This window comes from Arachis ipaensis, chromosome B7, assembly GCF_059453495.1.
Source record: "Arachis ipaensis isolate K30076 ecotype BB chromosome B7, ASM5945349v1, whole genome shotgun sequence".
NCBI classification, from domain to species: domain Eukaryota; kingdom Viridiplantae; phylum Streptophyta; class Magnoliopsida; order Fabales; family Fabaceae; genus Arachis; species Arachis ipaensis.
Genome location: NC_142442.1, coordinates 143,329,661 through 143,344,568, shown reverse-complemented (window position 1 = coordinate 143,344,568; position 14,908 = coordinate 143,329,661).

The window sequence follows — 14,908 nt, the reverse complement described above, 5'->3', positions numbered from 1 at the left end:
ATAAAACGCTATAATAATTATTTATTAACATTTATTATTACAGATAATAAATCTCTCTACTAGGCGCACCAGTAAAATATCTGATATTTTTTTCAGGTAACAAATTAAAAACTAATGCCTTATAAATTTATAGTTGATTAATGAATGGTTGTATCTACAAAATAAAATTTAAATATTTTTAAATAAATTAATAAATTTTCACTTTTTTTTTTTGTTTTTTACAATATTTTTCATTTCTGCAAATCAAAAACTAATTGATTATGGACAAAAATACTATTTAAGAATTTATTGTTAATTAATAAATTATTAAAGGTACAAAATAAAATTCTTACATGTACAAAATAGGTTTCGAAATTTCACTTTTTTTTTTTTTTGGTCAAGGAAATTTCACTTAATAATATGGTATGGATCAACGTAAAAGATTCATGACCTAGAAACCAAAAAGGCAAAAACCCTGAAAACTCGCAAAGTTTTTATCTTGGACCTGACTCGCTAATTTATTCTTTAGGCTGCTCTCCCCTCGTGAGCTTATAATTGGGCTTAAATATTATTGGGCTTTTTAGCTTCAACCAAAAACGTTTCAAGTTGAAAAGAGTATGATCCAATTGTAACAAAAAGAAAACACTTAAGCACCAAAAAAAAAGAAAACACTTGACGTGACTAGCATAATTATTTTGGATAATAGAGTTGAGAGGGAAGACGTGATTTGGCTGGATTTGCATTAGAGAGGTGCTAACTAACGTTCAGCCAAAAAGGCAATCATATATTATATATAACTATTCATTGTCATAAAAGTGATATATGCATCTATAGATACTTATAGTATCCGACAGCGCATGCTAATGATATCGATGAAACCTTGCAATGTAGCACATGTTGTGTCTCCAAACTCCCAACTCCATCTTTTAAAAATACATAAACAGCTAGCAAAGCAAAGCAAAGCAAGAGCGGGAAGATATTTATTAATTTGGAGCTATTTATAATAATGTATTACACATTTTATCCAATATAGGATACAACTATGAATAATGATATTAATGCAAACCACCCAATTAGATCGGGTATTCGCCTTTTTGGGACAAAGCCTTGGACCACCTTCACATCATTTAATTTATGTTATCGATCTATGAAATCATGTATAGGTTATTAATATTTGATATTTGATGTAATTGAAACTAGTAATAGATACCCCTGCGCTGCGTTGCACGGGCTTTGGTTTGATTTTTTTTTTTTTCAACGGATTACTGATTTGTTAACTTAGACTGCGTTTGTTTTTAAGAATAGGATAGGACAAGACACTGAGAACATGACCAGAACAAAATAATGATAGACAGAAACACAAAATTTTGTATTCTTATATTCTGTATGGTAATAAACTAAAACAAATTATGAAAATTTAATTTATTTTTATTTTTTTCATTCAAAAAATTTGAAATAAAAAACATAACAATAAAAAATATAATTATAAAAAATTAACAAGAATAATGAAAGAAAAAATAAAAAATAAGTTGTATTCCTTGTTAGTGTCTCTATGTCCTTCCTATCAGGATAGACACAAAATTCACTAATTCAGTATTTCTGGACACATTGTTTCTGTCCATGTCTTCTCTGCTAAACACGATTTTGTGTCTCAGTGTCTCTATCCTATCTTTGTAAACAAACACAGCTTTATTGTAACATGGAAATGGAAAATAATTTTTATTGTATTTTGTAGGTTATGGAGTTCATAGGTTATGGAGTTCATAGGACTAGGATGTAATTTGTAGTTGAAACTTGAAAGTAGCATAAGTTTTAATAGGGTACATGATATAGTTAGTAACGTTGGAATACATATATAAACTTTATATTAAGGGAAATCGATAAGTTTTACTTCAACATAAGTGGTTAGGAGCGATATCATCTTCAATTTCTTTTGCTTTGTCATACAATTTGCTTTTAATGTCGGTCTACTCAACGGAAGATCATAATAGTTATTGATACGTTAATGTATTGAAAAGATGATGATGATGATTTATGATGAATACCCTCTCTATTAATATTGTAATGTTGTTGGAAGATTTGAATAAGAAGGCTTTAATTCCATCCTCAGATTATGAGTGAGTGCATGAGATAGATAGAGTAGTCAATATTATAAAACGGCGATATTAGTTTTGGACGTTAATTAATAACACATGGTCCAAATAAACTAGTACTAATTATATTATTGATTGTTAATTATAATTATATTCTGATCGATAAATAAAGGGAAGATATTGACATGGCAATGAAGCAGGGAAAAAAAGTGGGAATGGTCAGAGAAAAGGAATTATGAATGATGTTATTGATGTAAAGATGGTGGGAGCATGTGATTAAAGGTGCGAGGGTAAGGAAGAAGGCTGGATTATAGAATAAAGAAAAAATAAAGAAAGCAATGGCGCTGATGAGTTAGCAGCAGTCTCACTCGAAGCATAAAGGAAAAGTGAACTATACTTCCAAATTATATTGGCCATGTTCTCAAAAAGAAAGAAAGAAACGAATCGTATAAGTTTTAATTCCCTAATCACGTGTGCTGTTAACTAGGGTTACAACGAATTAAGCAGGAGGCAGGTAGTACTGAAGTATTATTAATGGTGAAAACTCAGGTGAAGTCGATTTTACATGAAGTTGATACTTGAGAGCCGTTAGATGAAAATTTAGTCAAATCAGTCAAATCATTTAACGGCTCTAAAGTATCAACTTCACGTGAAGTCGACTGCACCTGAGTTTCTACCGTATATTATTAATATTTATATTACACTCTTGATCCTGATTTTGGGTCTTGGTTCCATTAATCACAAATCAATTGAAAACATTTTATCCACGTTATTATATATACCTAGTAGAAGAAAGAAACACAACATAAACTCCCAAGTAGTACTGAGATTGGCTGCTGGCATAAAAAAGATTTTCGATATTCAATATAATCATTTATATTACCTTTTTATATGAGTTTAATTTTTTGAGATATAATATCAAAATTTTATGTTCAAAAAATCTAAAATTTGACTTTTAGTAAATTTCAAAAATCTATAAAATAGCATAAAATAAATAAAAAAAAGGCATATGCAAAAATTAAATAAATTAAAAAAAAATTGTTTAAAGAGAAGATATGATCATTCATGTTAACTTTTTCTATCAATTTAACCTTTTGAAATGAGAAATTTCATAACATACACCATAAATGTCTTTAACAATAAAAAAATTACACCACATTAGTTATATATTCCTTTTTTGTTGAGTTATTCCTTATACAGTAAGATTAAAAAAATTGTACCACATTAATCATATATTTCTTTTTTGTCGAATTACTCCTGTTCTGACCTGTTAATGCCGAGGTATAACTCGCTCCACGGAAAAGATCGGCAAGCTCCTTGTAGTGGAAGTAGAAAGCACAGCAATGGAAACCGAGGTGGTGGGTACCTGCAAAGGTCCTCCGACGCTCAAGTTAATAAGAGGAATTATGTATATATCTTTCTTAGGAAAAACTCGTTACCTTTTTGGTCTCTGTTCTTTTCCTTTTATCTTGGTTGACTGAGACTGACCGTTTCCATGTAACGTCCGAGAATTAAGTGCGAATCCGACGTTATTAGGAGAGTATGAATGCTGTCTTAATTAGAAAGTTCGGTTATAACCAAAGTTTGAACGTTGCCGAGCTATAAGTCGTAACCGACTTTTACCGTCCATATCACAGCCCCCAAGCTTGACCTGGTTTGGAGGAGACAGGTTGAGCTTTTTGTCGAGTTATAGCTCGGCATGTTCAGCCCCCAGGTCAACGTGTCTTACCTTGGTCAAGCCTGGGACGCGAAAGGGTTTCTTAAAGTAAATAGCATTTATTTATATAGGATATTGTGTTATTTATGTCTTGGGTGCAACTTCCAAGATCAATCTGTAGCCGTTAAAATTAATATAGATGGAAAGGCTAAGATTTATTTATGGAACTGAAAGGTTTAATTAAACTATCTTCTCTGTTTCAGGTTTTCACACGCATTGGAGTTTAAGTTGAAAACATAAGTTTTTAAAGAAGAATGAGTAGAAGAGGTTAGTAATTTCTCTTCACCCCGTTCTGTTCTGATTGCTTTTTCTTTTTGATCTTTGTCAAAAAATGAGTGAGAAGAAGAAAAATTTGCTTCCTGAGGTTAAAGACGATGGTGATTATGAGTGGGTTGATGGTGATGTCCACTTACGGGCTTCTCTGTTTTCTGATATTGAGAGTGTGAGACAGATAAATGTTGGGAGGATAGTTAGGACGGGTTTTCATATAGAATTGCTTCCATGCAGTCGAGCTGATCGCGTTTTCCATAGGAAAAAAGATTTTGAAAATTTCTATGTTTACAGTTGTATGATTGAGGAGTTGCGGGTTAAAATTCCCTTTTCTGACTTTGAGTGTACTGTGATGAAACAACTTAATTGTGCTCCATCTCAGATACACCCAAATGGGTGGGCTTTTATCAGATGCTTTCAAGCTTTAATGGATTTTCTTGAAATTGAAGCAGAGGTGGAGTTGTTTTTTTCTTTGTTTCAAGCTAAGGGGGTGTGGAAAGGTTTGTGGATTAACTTAAACAGTACCCCGGGTTTTTCCATCTTTAAACTTTACAAATCATCTTTTAAAGATTTCAAAGAAATGTTTTTGAAAGTAAAATCAGTAGATGAAGAGTATCCATTTTACCTTGATGAGCATCTGGGGGAAAAATTCCCACTGTTTTGGTGTTGTCATCCACAGCACATATTGGGACCCGAATTGATTAATAGCCGGAACGAATGCATTATCTCGTTTTTTATTGAAATGGTGGATAAGGGGGGGTTGATATCTGTTTCTGACCTACTTCCCTAGGAGGAAGATAGATCGGCTGTTTTAAGATATTTTGGTGAGAAAGCTTTTTTTTTTTTTTTTTTAAATTTTGCTACTTGGTTCACTGGTTTTTCGTGAAATTTGCAGCTGGTAATTTTCCTGGTGTAACTGCCTCGAGTCTGAGGTCCCGATTTAAAGCGAAGAATTTTGAGGGATCCTCATCTAATGCCGAAAAAGCGGATGGTGGGGCTGAGGTTGATCAACCGCTACCGAAGAAAAAGGGGATCATTTTCAAGAAAAGGAAATCGGATGCAGTTACTGAAAATGAGGGAGGGGTTGGAGAGGAGAAATTTCAACTCGATGACTTGCCGAACTTTATTTTAAAGCAAGAGAGGCTGCACTCTTTTGAGGAGGAGGAGGAGAATTCCTCGGTATGGAACAAGAAATTCCCCTTTAGTGTTGTGGCCGATGAAATTGTTCAATCTGTGGCGGATAAAAGTAGGGTAGAAGGAGTTGGCGATATAGGTGTTGACCAATACCTGCAGGTAATTTGTGTGTAAGATGTGTGATGGTTTGTGCGTTCCTGTTTTCCTTTTTCGTTTGACATGTGTTGGTTTTAATATATCAGGTCTTGGGATTTCGATTGGCCAGTATTGGTCGTAGTCAGGAGAAAAAACACCAAAAGGAATTATCTGAAGTTTCGAAGTTTGCTGAATTAAAAAATCAATTAGTGCTGAGTGAGGTGACCGTTAAGGATTTGAAGAAAAAATTATCAGAGGCTGAGACCGATCTTAAAGTTGAAAGAGAATGTCATGAGAGAATTTCTGTTTTATTGAAAGAGAAAGAAAATGACCTGTCGATTGTGAATGATCGGATGATCGAGCTGTCTGCGAAGATGAAGCAATTTGAAGATAACAAGCAGGGTGATATCTTGGATGCTTTTGCAGAGGGCTTTGAGCGAGCTGTTAATCAAGCAAAGTTCCTTGCTCCTGATGGTGATTTCGGTGCCATGGATCCTGGTAAAGTGATTCAAGGCGGGAAGCTCGTAGATGATGAGGAGGCTGCTGAAGAAGGGGATGATAATCTCGCCGATTAGTTTTTGTAGGAGTTCGCCTTTTGTTTTTGTGAAAAAATGTTTCTGTTTATTTTGCTGCATATGTTTCTCTGTTTTGATTTTGTAGTTCAGTAGTTTGGCTATAAACTGATAGATTAGGTTTTGTTGTTTCCTAATCGGTTTTCTGATGTAGCCATTTTGAGGCTTGATGACTGTAGTATTTGCGCATTCGTATTATGATAATGCGACTTATGTTTTTATTAGTAATTCCCTTTTATAGGAATATTATATCTGGACGATTTAGAGAAGTCCCCCGTTTGTGTTTATTTTTGTGGGGTTTATGACATAAAATATGTAGAAGAAAATGAATGTTTATTAATAATGATACCTGTACAAGTTTGTTTCAGGCGAACCAGCCTCATTAAAACCCCCTATGAGCAAAAAACTCTTTTTGGGAAAAAAATTCTCAAGGTGGGAAAAAGAGTACTGGTATGTTTCCTTACTGTTAACTGTAATATTGCTTCAAAGAGTTGATGTTCCATGTGTTAGGAATTTGCGTGCCATCTAACTGTTCCAACTTGTATGCTCCTCGGCCTAATACCTCGGATACTCGGTACGGGCCGTCCCAGGCTGCGGCGAGCTTCCCATGAGAAGGAGGTCGGCGGGCTTGTTCAGTCTTACGAAGTACTAAGTCTCCGTGATTAAATGACCTTGGGACCACCTTCCGAGAATATCGTCGGCTCACTTGTTGTTGTAGAGCTCTGTGCCGAATAGCCGCTGTTTCCCTAATTTCTTCAATTAGGTCAAGCTCTGCTTGCCGAGCTTTCTCATGATCTTCTGCTAGTGTTCGTATAGAGCTTTGAGACACCTCCATTGGAATCATTGCCTCGGATCCGTAGACCAACCTGAAGGGAGTTTCTTTGGTAGTTGAGTGGATTGTTGTGTTGTATGCCCATAAGACTTCAGGGATAAGTTCGGCCCATAAGCCTTTTGCGTGGTCCAGCTTTTTCTTTAATGCTTGAAGGATGATCTTATTTGCTGCTTCTGCCAGGCCGTTGGATTGCGGATGTTCCACAGAAGAGAAGTGTTGCTTAATCTTTAAATTCTGTAAGAATTCTTTGAAAGTGCTATCAGTAAATTGACGACCATTATCGGTTACGATATGGCCTGGTATACCGAATCTACAAATTATATATTTCCACACAAAACTGATTATTTGTGATGAGGTGATTTTTGCGAGTGGTTGTGCCTCAATCCATTTGGAAAAGTAATCTACTGCAACAACCAAAAATTTTACCTGTCTCGGAGCAGTGGGGAAAGGGCCGAGTATGTCTATTCCCCACCGATTGAACGGCCAACTTACCGCTGATTGATGGAGATGTTCGGCAGGCATATTAATGATCGGTGAGTGCTTCTGACAGTTGTCACAGGTTTTAACTTTATGCCTACTGTCCTCCCATATTGTCGGCCAATAAAATCCTGCTCGGAGAGCTTTCTGCGCCAAGCTCCGAGCTCCACAGTGTATGCCACAGATTCCTTCGTGAGCCTCAGTTAAGAGAAGATCGGCCTCTGACCTATCCAGGCATTTCAATAATGGTCGAGAATAACCTCGCCTATATAGAGTGTTATTTATCAAGGTGAAAAAAGAAGCTTGTCTTCTGAATTTACCTTTGTCTTCAATCTCCTCCGGAACAGATCCGCTGCGGAGGTATTGAATGTAAGGTTGTTGCCAACTATCTTTAGTCGAGGTGTTTAGAATATTTGCTGAGTCAATGCTCGGTTTGTCTAAGGTTGATTGTAAAAGTGTAGCAGTGTGTGCTTGTGTTGTTGCTAATTTTGATAAGACATCTGCCCTATGGTTTTGTTCTCTAGGTATATGGACAATTTCTATTTTAAAAAACTTGTTTAACAAGTTCCGAACAATATTCAAATACCTCGACAGAATTGGATCTTTTGTTTGGAAAGTTTGATTTACTTGTTGTACGACTAATAATGAATCACAATAAACTTTCAAATCATGAATATGTAAATCAGTTGCTAACCTGAGCCCAGCTATGAGGGCTTCGTATTCTGCTTGGTTATTGCTGGCTTTGAATGAAAACCTCAGAGAGTGTTCGAGGATTATACCATCCGAGCTTTCTAGCAATACTCCTGCTCCTGCTCCTTGGGGGTTTGAAGCTCCATCAACAAATAGCGTCCAGGGCCGACTTCTTTCCTCGGCTGAAGTATTAGTAAATTCTGCCACAAAATCAGCCAGGCATTGCGATTTAACAGATCCCCGAGGTTGGAATTGTATGTCGAACTCGGAGAGTTCAATGGACCATTTAGTCATTCGTCCTGCTAATTCAGGCTTAGAGAGTATTTGTCGAAGTGGATGTTCAGTTCGAACGATGACTGTATGACTCTGAAAATAAGGTCGGAGGCGTCTTGCCGAAAATATCAGTGCCAGGACGAGCTTTTCAAGTTTCGGGTATCTAAGTTCTGCATTTTGTAGTGTCTTGCTCACGAAGTATACTGGCTGCTGATCTTTGTTGTTCTCTGTAACAAGAGCAGAACTAATGGTCAGCTCAGTGACGGACAAATATAGGTATAATGGTTCGTCGAGCTTTGGTTTCTGCAAAACAGGTGGTTTGGAGAGGAAATGCTTCAAGCTTAAAAATGCTTCTTCACATTTCTCATCCCAGGAAAAGCTCTTCGTATTTTTCTTTAAACATTGGAAAAAGTTGAATGATTTGAAAGCTAGGCATGGCAAGAATCTTGACAACGCCGCTAATCTGCCTGTTAGCCGTTGAACATCTTTTGTCGTCTTTGGACTCTGCATATCGAGTATTGCTTGACATTTCTCTGGGTTTGCCTCGATACCCCGACTTGTCAGAATGAACCCGAGGAATTTTCCGCCTTTGACACCGAATGCGCATTTTTCGGGGTTCAGTCTCATGTTATATTTTCTTATTTGAGAAAATATTTCTTCCAGGTCATGTATGTGGGATTGGCCGACCTTTGTTTTGGCTACCATGTCATCGACGTAGACCTCGATATTTCTGCCTATTTGTTGCTCAAAGATTCTGTTCATCAGTCGTTGGTATGTTGCCCCTGCATTCTTTAAACCGAAAGGCATAACATTATAGCAGTAATTACCATTTTCAGTTATAAAAGCTGTTTTCTCTTGGTCTGATGGATGCATAAGGATCTGATTATAACCAGAGTATGCATCCATGAAACTCAAAGTATCATAACCACAGGAGTTATCTACCAATGTATCTATGCAAGGTAGAGGATAAGCATCCTTTGGACATGCTTTATTTAAATCAGTAAAGTCGACGCACATGCGCCATTTACCGTTGTTCTTTTTTACCATAACGACGTTAGCCAACCACGTAGTGAATCTGATTTCGCGGATGAACTTTGCTTCGAGGAGTTTGTTGACTTCTGTCATGGAGGCTGATCGCTTCTCGGTGCCGAGGTTTCTCTTTTTTTGGGAAACTGGTCGGGCTGCCGGGCTAACGGCTAACTTGTGTGTTATTACTGATGGACTAATCCCCGGCATATCTCCTGAAGTCCATGCAAAAAGGTCGGCGTTCGCACATAAGAAGCTGATTATCTTTGTTCTGACCTCATTTTTCATTGATGTGCCGATGAATGTGAACTTTGCAGGATCGCTGGTTAAGGCGACCTTTTGGAGATCTTCATTGGGCAGTGGACGTTCCTGAAAGTCGGCTCTTGGGTCTAATTCTGTCAAATTTGGTGCTCCGGATTGAATTGAGTTGATCCGAGTTTCGGTGTTTCTTCTGATGGGTTTCAAGCTTACGTTGTAGCATTGCCGAGCTTCTTGCAAATCACCATGTATGGTTGCAACAACGTTATCCTGCACAGGAAACTTGACACAGAGGTGATAAGTAGAAACAATAGCAGCGAATCTGTTTAAAAAAGGTCTCCCTAGGATAACATTATAAGGGCTAAAACAGTCTACGACTAGGTATTGAATATCCTGTGTTATGGACAATGGTTGCTCGCCTAGTGTAGTTTGTAACCATGCGGATCCCAGGACGGGTACTCGCTCTCCTGAGAATCCGACCAAGTCTCCTGAATATGGCTGCAAAATGTTAGTGCTTAATTTCATCTTTTGAAAAGTTGTAAAGAAAAGTACATCAGCACTACTCCCTGGGTCGAGTAATGCCTTCCGAACAATAAGGTCTCCAAGCTGGATAGAGACGACCACAGGGTCATCATAGTTTGTGTGTCTGGAATTGAAGTCGGTGGAACGAAAGGTCAGCTCGGGTACATCTGGGATTGGCGCAGAATTATGGTCAGCGTCGACTGCTAACATAGCTCGATACGTTCGTTTTCTGGCCGAGCTTGTACTTCCCCCTCCGGCGTAGCCTCCGGAAATACAATTGATCACTCCCCTTGGTTGAGCCGGGGCTTTGTCCTTTTCTTTTGATGATTGTCCTGTTGAGGGTTGCTCGGAGTTGGATGCCGTTCTCCTTTGAATATGACCTGCAATAAATTTATCAAGATGACCTTGTCGTGCCAACCGTTCCAGTAGATCCTTAGCAATTATGCATTCATCAGTTGTATGACCATGCTTCTGGTGAAAAGTGCAGTATTTGGATTTGTCGACGTTTCTAGGCTCGGGGTAATTGCCTGCCTTACGGGGAGGTTTAATCAACTTTGAGTTTAGAATCTCCTTAATGATATCGTCCCTTTTGGCGTTGAATTGTGTATATGATTCGTAACGAGGTACTGGTTTGAAACCCTTCTTGGTATCCCGAGCTCTTTCGTCGTCTTTAGTGGTCGACCTTTCTGGTTTCCGTGCTTGGCGGAGCTCTTCAATATCAATCTGCCCTTTAGCTTTTTCGCGGAATTCCGCCAGAGTTTTTGGCTTAGCTACCGCGATGGTCTCTTGGAATTTCCCTGGACGAAGGCCACTCTTAATAGCATGAAGATGCACCTCGGGATGGAGGTCCGGAATACTCATGGCGACCTTAGTGAACCGAGTTATATAGTCTTTTAGACTTTCTTGCGGACCTTGTTTGATGGTTGTTAAGTAGTCAGAGTCGTGGAGGTATATCGCCGAGGCTGCAAAATGATCCTCAAACTGTTTGGCGAGTTCCTGAAAACGTGATATAGAATCTGCAGGCAAAGAACAAAACCAGTCAAGTGCAGGACCATCTAAAAAAGAAGGAAAACATCGGCATAAAATAGGATCAGAGGCACCGTTAACAATCATGATTGATCGGAATTTTTTGACATGTTGTTTTGGGTCTCCCAGCCCGTCATATGGGGTTAATGTGGTCGGTAGAGTGAACTGTCTAGGTAGCTGGAAGTTCATTATCTCAGCTGTGAATGGTCCTACAGAGTTATCTGTATTTTCCCCCTCATCTTCAGGTTGGGCCTCTTCATTCTGTTGTTCCTCATCAGTCCTATGTTGTGGCGTATCAGAAACATGGGTTGGTAGTGATTGCCGTTCATCATTCCCGTGTTGTTCGTGGTTATTATTATTGTGCTCCAGACGAGCGTGTTGTAGTTGCGCAATTTGATTTTGCATTCGCTGATTGTCCTCCGCCATCCGTTGATTTGCTTGTTGAAGCTCGGTTACCATCCTCATGAGCTCGGATGGGGTAGGAGGAGGAGCATCAGCCATAACGAATTCGATGCTTACGCCGAGTAATATATCAAATCGGCCCTTCTTCTAGCGCCAAATGTTCTGACCTGTTAATGCCGAGGTATAACTCGCTCCACGGAAAAGATCGGCAAGCTCCTTGTAGTGGAAGTAGAAAGCACAGCAATGGGAACCGAGGTGGTGGGTACCTGCAAAGGTCCTCCGACGCTCAAGTTAATAAGAGGAATTATGTATATATCTTTCTTAGGAAAAACTCGTTACCTTTTTGGTCTCTGTTCTTTTCCTTTTATCTTGGTTGACTGAGACTGACCGTTTCCATGTAACGTCCGAGAATTAAGTGCGAATCCGACGTTATTAGGAGAGTATGAATGCTGTCTTAATTAGAAAGTTCGGTTATAACCAAAGTTTGAACGTTGCCGAGCTATAAGTCGTAACCGACTTTTACCGTCCATATCAACTCCTTATGCCGTGAGTGATCTGATATATTCCTTTACGTTGAACTAAACGAAACAACATTACTTTTTAGTATTAATGCTAAAGGCTTTATGAAATAACGTCATTTAATCTTAATGAACCACAAAATGTTTTATTCTTATAAAAAAAAATGTATAATCATAAAAGTTAGAGGAATGTTAGGGGGTCAGCAATTTTTGTGATTTGTAACCATCAAATAGCCATCAATGATGATTTTAATGGTGTGAGATTGGTGTGAGATTTCATCCAATGGTTCACTTTTCTTTGCTGGTTACATGCTGACCAAAATTTAACAAAGTTGCTGCCCCCTAAATTTTTCCTAAAAGTTAAATGATATCGTTTCGTCAAATATTTTAAACTAAAACTAAAACAATACGTTTAATCTAACATAAAAAAATATTAGGAATATAAAGGAGTAATTAAAAAATATATATATATAAGATTAATATGAATTTTTTTTTTTCAATTTTTAAAAAGGTTTATAGTACAATTGAAATATCATTCTTTTCATGCAAACAGCGAATCTAAGAAACTATTTTAGGATTTAACTAGAAGAAACACTACTATTACTTGCTAGTAACCACAGTAGACAATTAAATCTTAACTGGGGACCACTGTGTGGTTGCTTTGTTTGCATTCCGAGCAAACGCAACAAAATCCAATGAATAAGGAGTTAGGTTTGAAAAGAAGCTTGGGGATGGGGTTTTTTTTAATACCAACCACTTCCTATATATAGAGTTATTTTGTTCTCCAGACTTCAATTCCTTTTAAATGAAGAAGCCAGACAATTGCAGGAATGACTGATGAAATACAATAGCTTTTATACCATGTTTGCTTCAGTTGCAGGTCACCGCCACATGAACATGAAAAAAATTTAGACAAAGTGACAAACAAACCAGATGTCATTTTCTGTTTTGGATTGCACGAATAATTAATTGGGAAAATGATCAGTGTCATTACCTAGTTAGTAGAATGTTTTTGTCGCACTCATTAAATCTAAGGATCCAAAATCTAAAATCTTACTCTTAGCTTCTAATTAAACTCGCCACAAGCAATAGTACTAGTATCTATGAATAAAATTTTTAGGAAAGTATTGAGAATGGCTAAAAAATTTTAATATGAATTTGAGGTGTAGTTTACTTGAAAATGGAGATTTTTAGTGTATATACAGATAAATAGATAGATGTAACACGCAATCAACGTATTAAACACGTGACACAATCGCAGATAATGACATAACGTGTTGCCATGTGACACGTAGCACATATTTATTCAACATGCAAATAATGTATTGGACTGTTTTTCTCATACCTCCACAATTCTGTAAAACATGCCAAATATTCATATTTAAATAAACCACTATTTTTTTTTCATATCTAAAATAATTTTCGATTGAGAACTTATTATTTATTTATTTTTTTATATGCATATTCAAACCTTACACTTCAATCCTTGTGTTGAATACTAAATGCACGTACACACATGTTGCCTTGTAATCGAGTACTCGATTGGCTATATCTCCAGGCAAATAATCCTCCGTATGATAAGTTATTTGCTGTGTCGTGGGATCTTTAGGTGCAGAAAATGACGTGTAATTCAGGTCTTTAAAAAAATGCAGAGGTATGGCCCCTTAGATCCCTACCAAAATAAGCCAAATTAAAATTCTATTATACATTTATAGTATAAGTTATTGAAATAGTATCTATTTCTTTTTTACAAAAATAATTTAAAAAGATACAAATGATAATTAAATTCTAAACTAATTTAAAAGTATAATAAAAAAAATATATCATATTTGTTATAGATGGTAAATGACTTTTGTGTACTTAGAAAATGAGAAATCATTTAAATCAAATTGTTGTAAAAATATTTGAATAATTATTTAAAAACGTGTACACAAAAAATGAAAAAAATTAAAATCAAATTCGATTTATATATTTTTTCAAAAATCTTTTGGAAAAAAAATCAATGACAGAAAAAAATATATTTTTAATAATTCTTACAAAAGAGTGTATCAAAATTTGATTTTCAAAATTGTTTTTAGAGATGAAGTGATCTTTATTTTTAATAATATTTATAAAAAGTATATCAAAATTTAATCTCAAAAATTATTTTAAAAAATATATTTAATATTTAATTATTTTAGTTATATTTGAAATACCTTAAAATTTATTTATCGTTTGTATTTTTTTAATTTATTTTTATTAATGATATAAAATTTCGGATGTATGTCATTCTAGTAATTATGAATTATCATCTTATGTATATAACGGGGGATTTGGGGGTTAAGTTGTTTCATATATCTGCAATAGAAGCTCATGGTCTGTGGAATGAGTAGTGGTCAATGTGAGACATTATATATGTACCATCAAAATGCAATATATTAAAAATAATGTTAAATAGACAGTAAATATTATTATTTTTTAGTTAGTATTTAGTTAGTAATAATTTATATTTATATTTGTAGATATTTTGATATTTTGTATATAAAAAATATATAATTTATATTTATATTTATTTATTAAAATTTTACACACATAAATTAATACAATTTATATTCATATATTTTAAAATTTTACACATAAATTAATAATATTTATTTATTAAAATAATTTAATATCTATATCATTCAAATAATAATAAAAAATACTAAAAATTACCGTCCAAAAAATTTCTCATATATTAATAATCAATAATCACTATTTTTGTGTCAAAAGCGTCCCTATGGAAGATGCAACAACAACTTTGAACTATTTTTTTCCAAAGAGCTCTCCAATAATTCAATTCTAGCCCCCCGGTTCCTGCTGCTTAGTTTCCTATACTTTCCTATCGGAATCAGATCAATGATAATAAATTCCTCTACGGTATATATATATATTATGGTACATTAGATTGTCGAGAGATAAGAGATCGAGTAGGATTGTGCTTCAAAGAAGGAGGATAAGGAGGC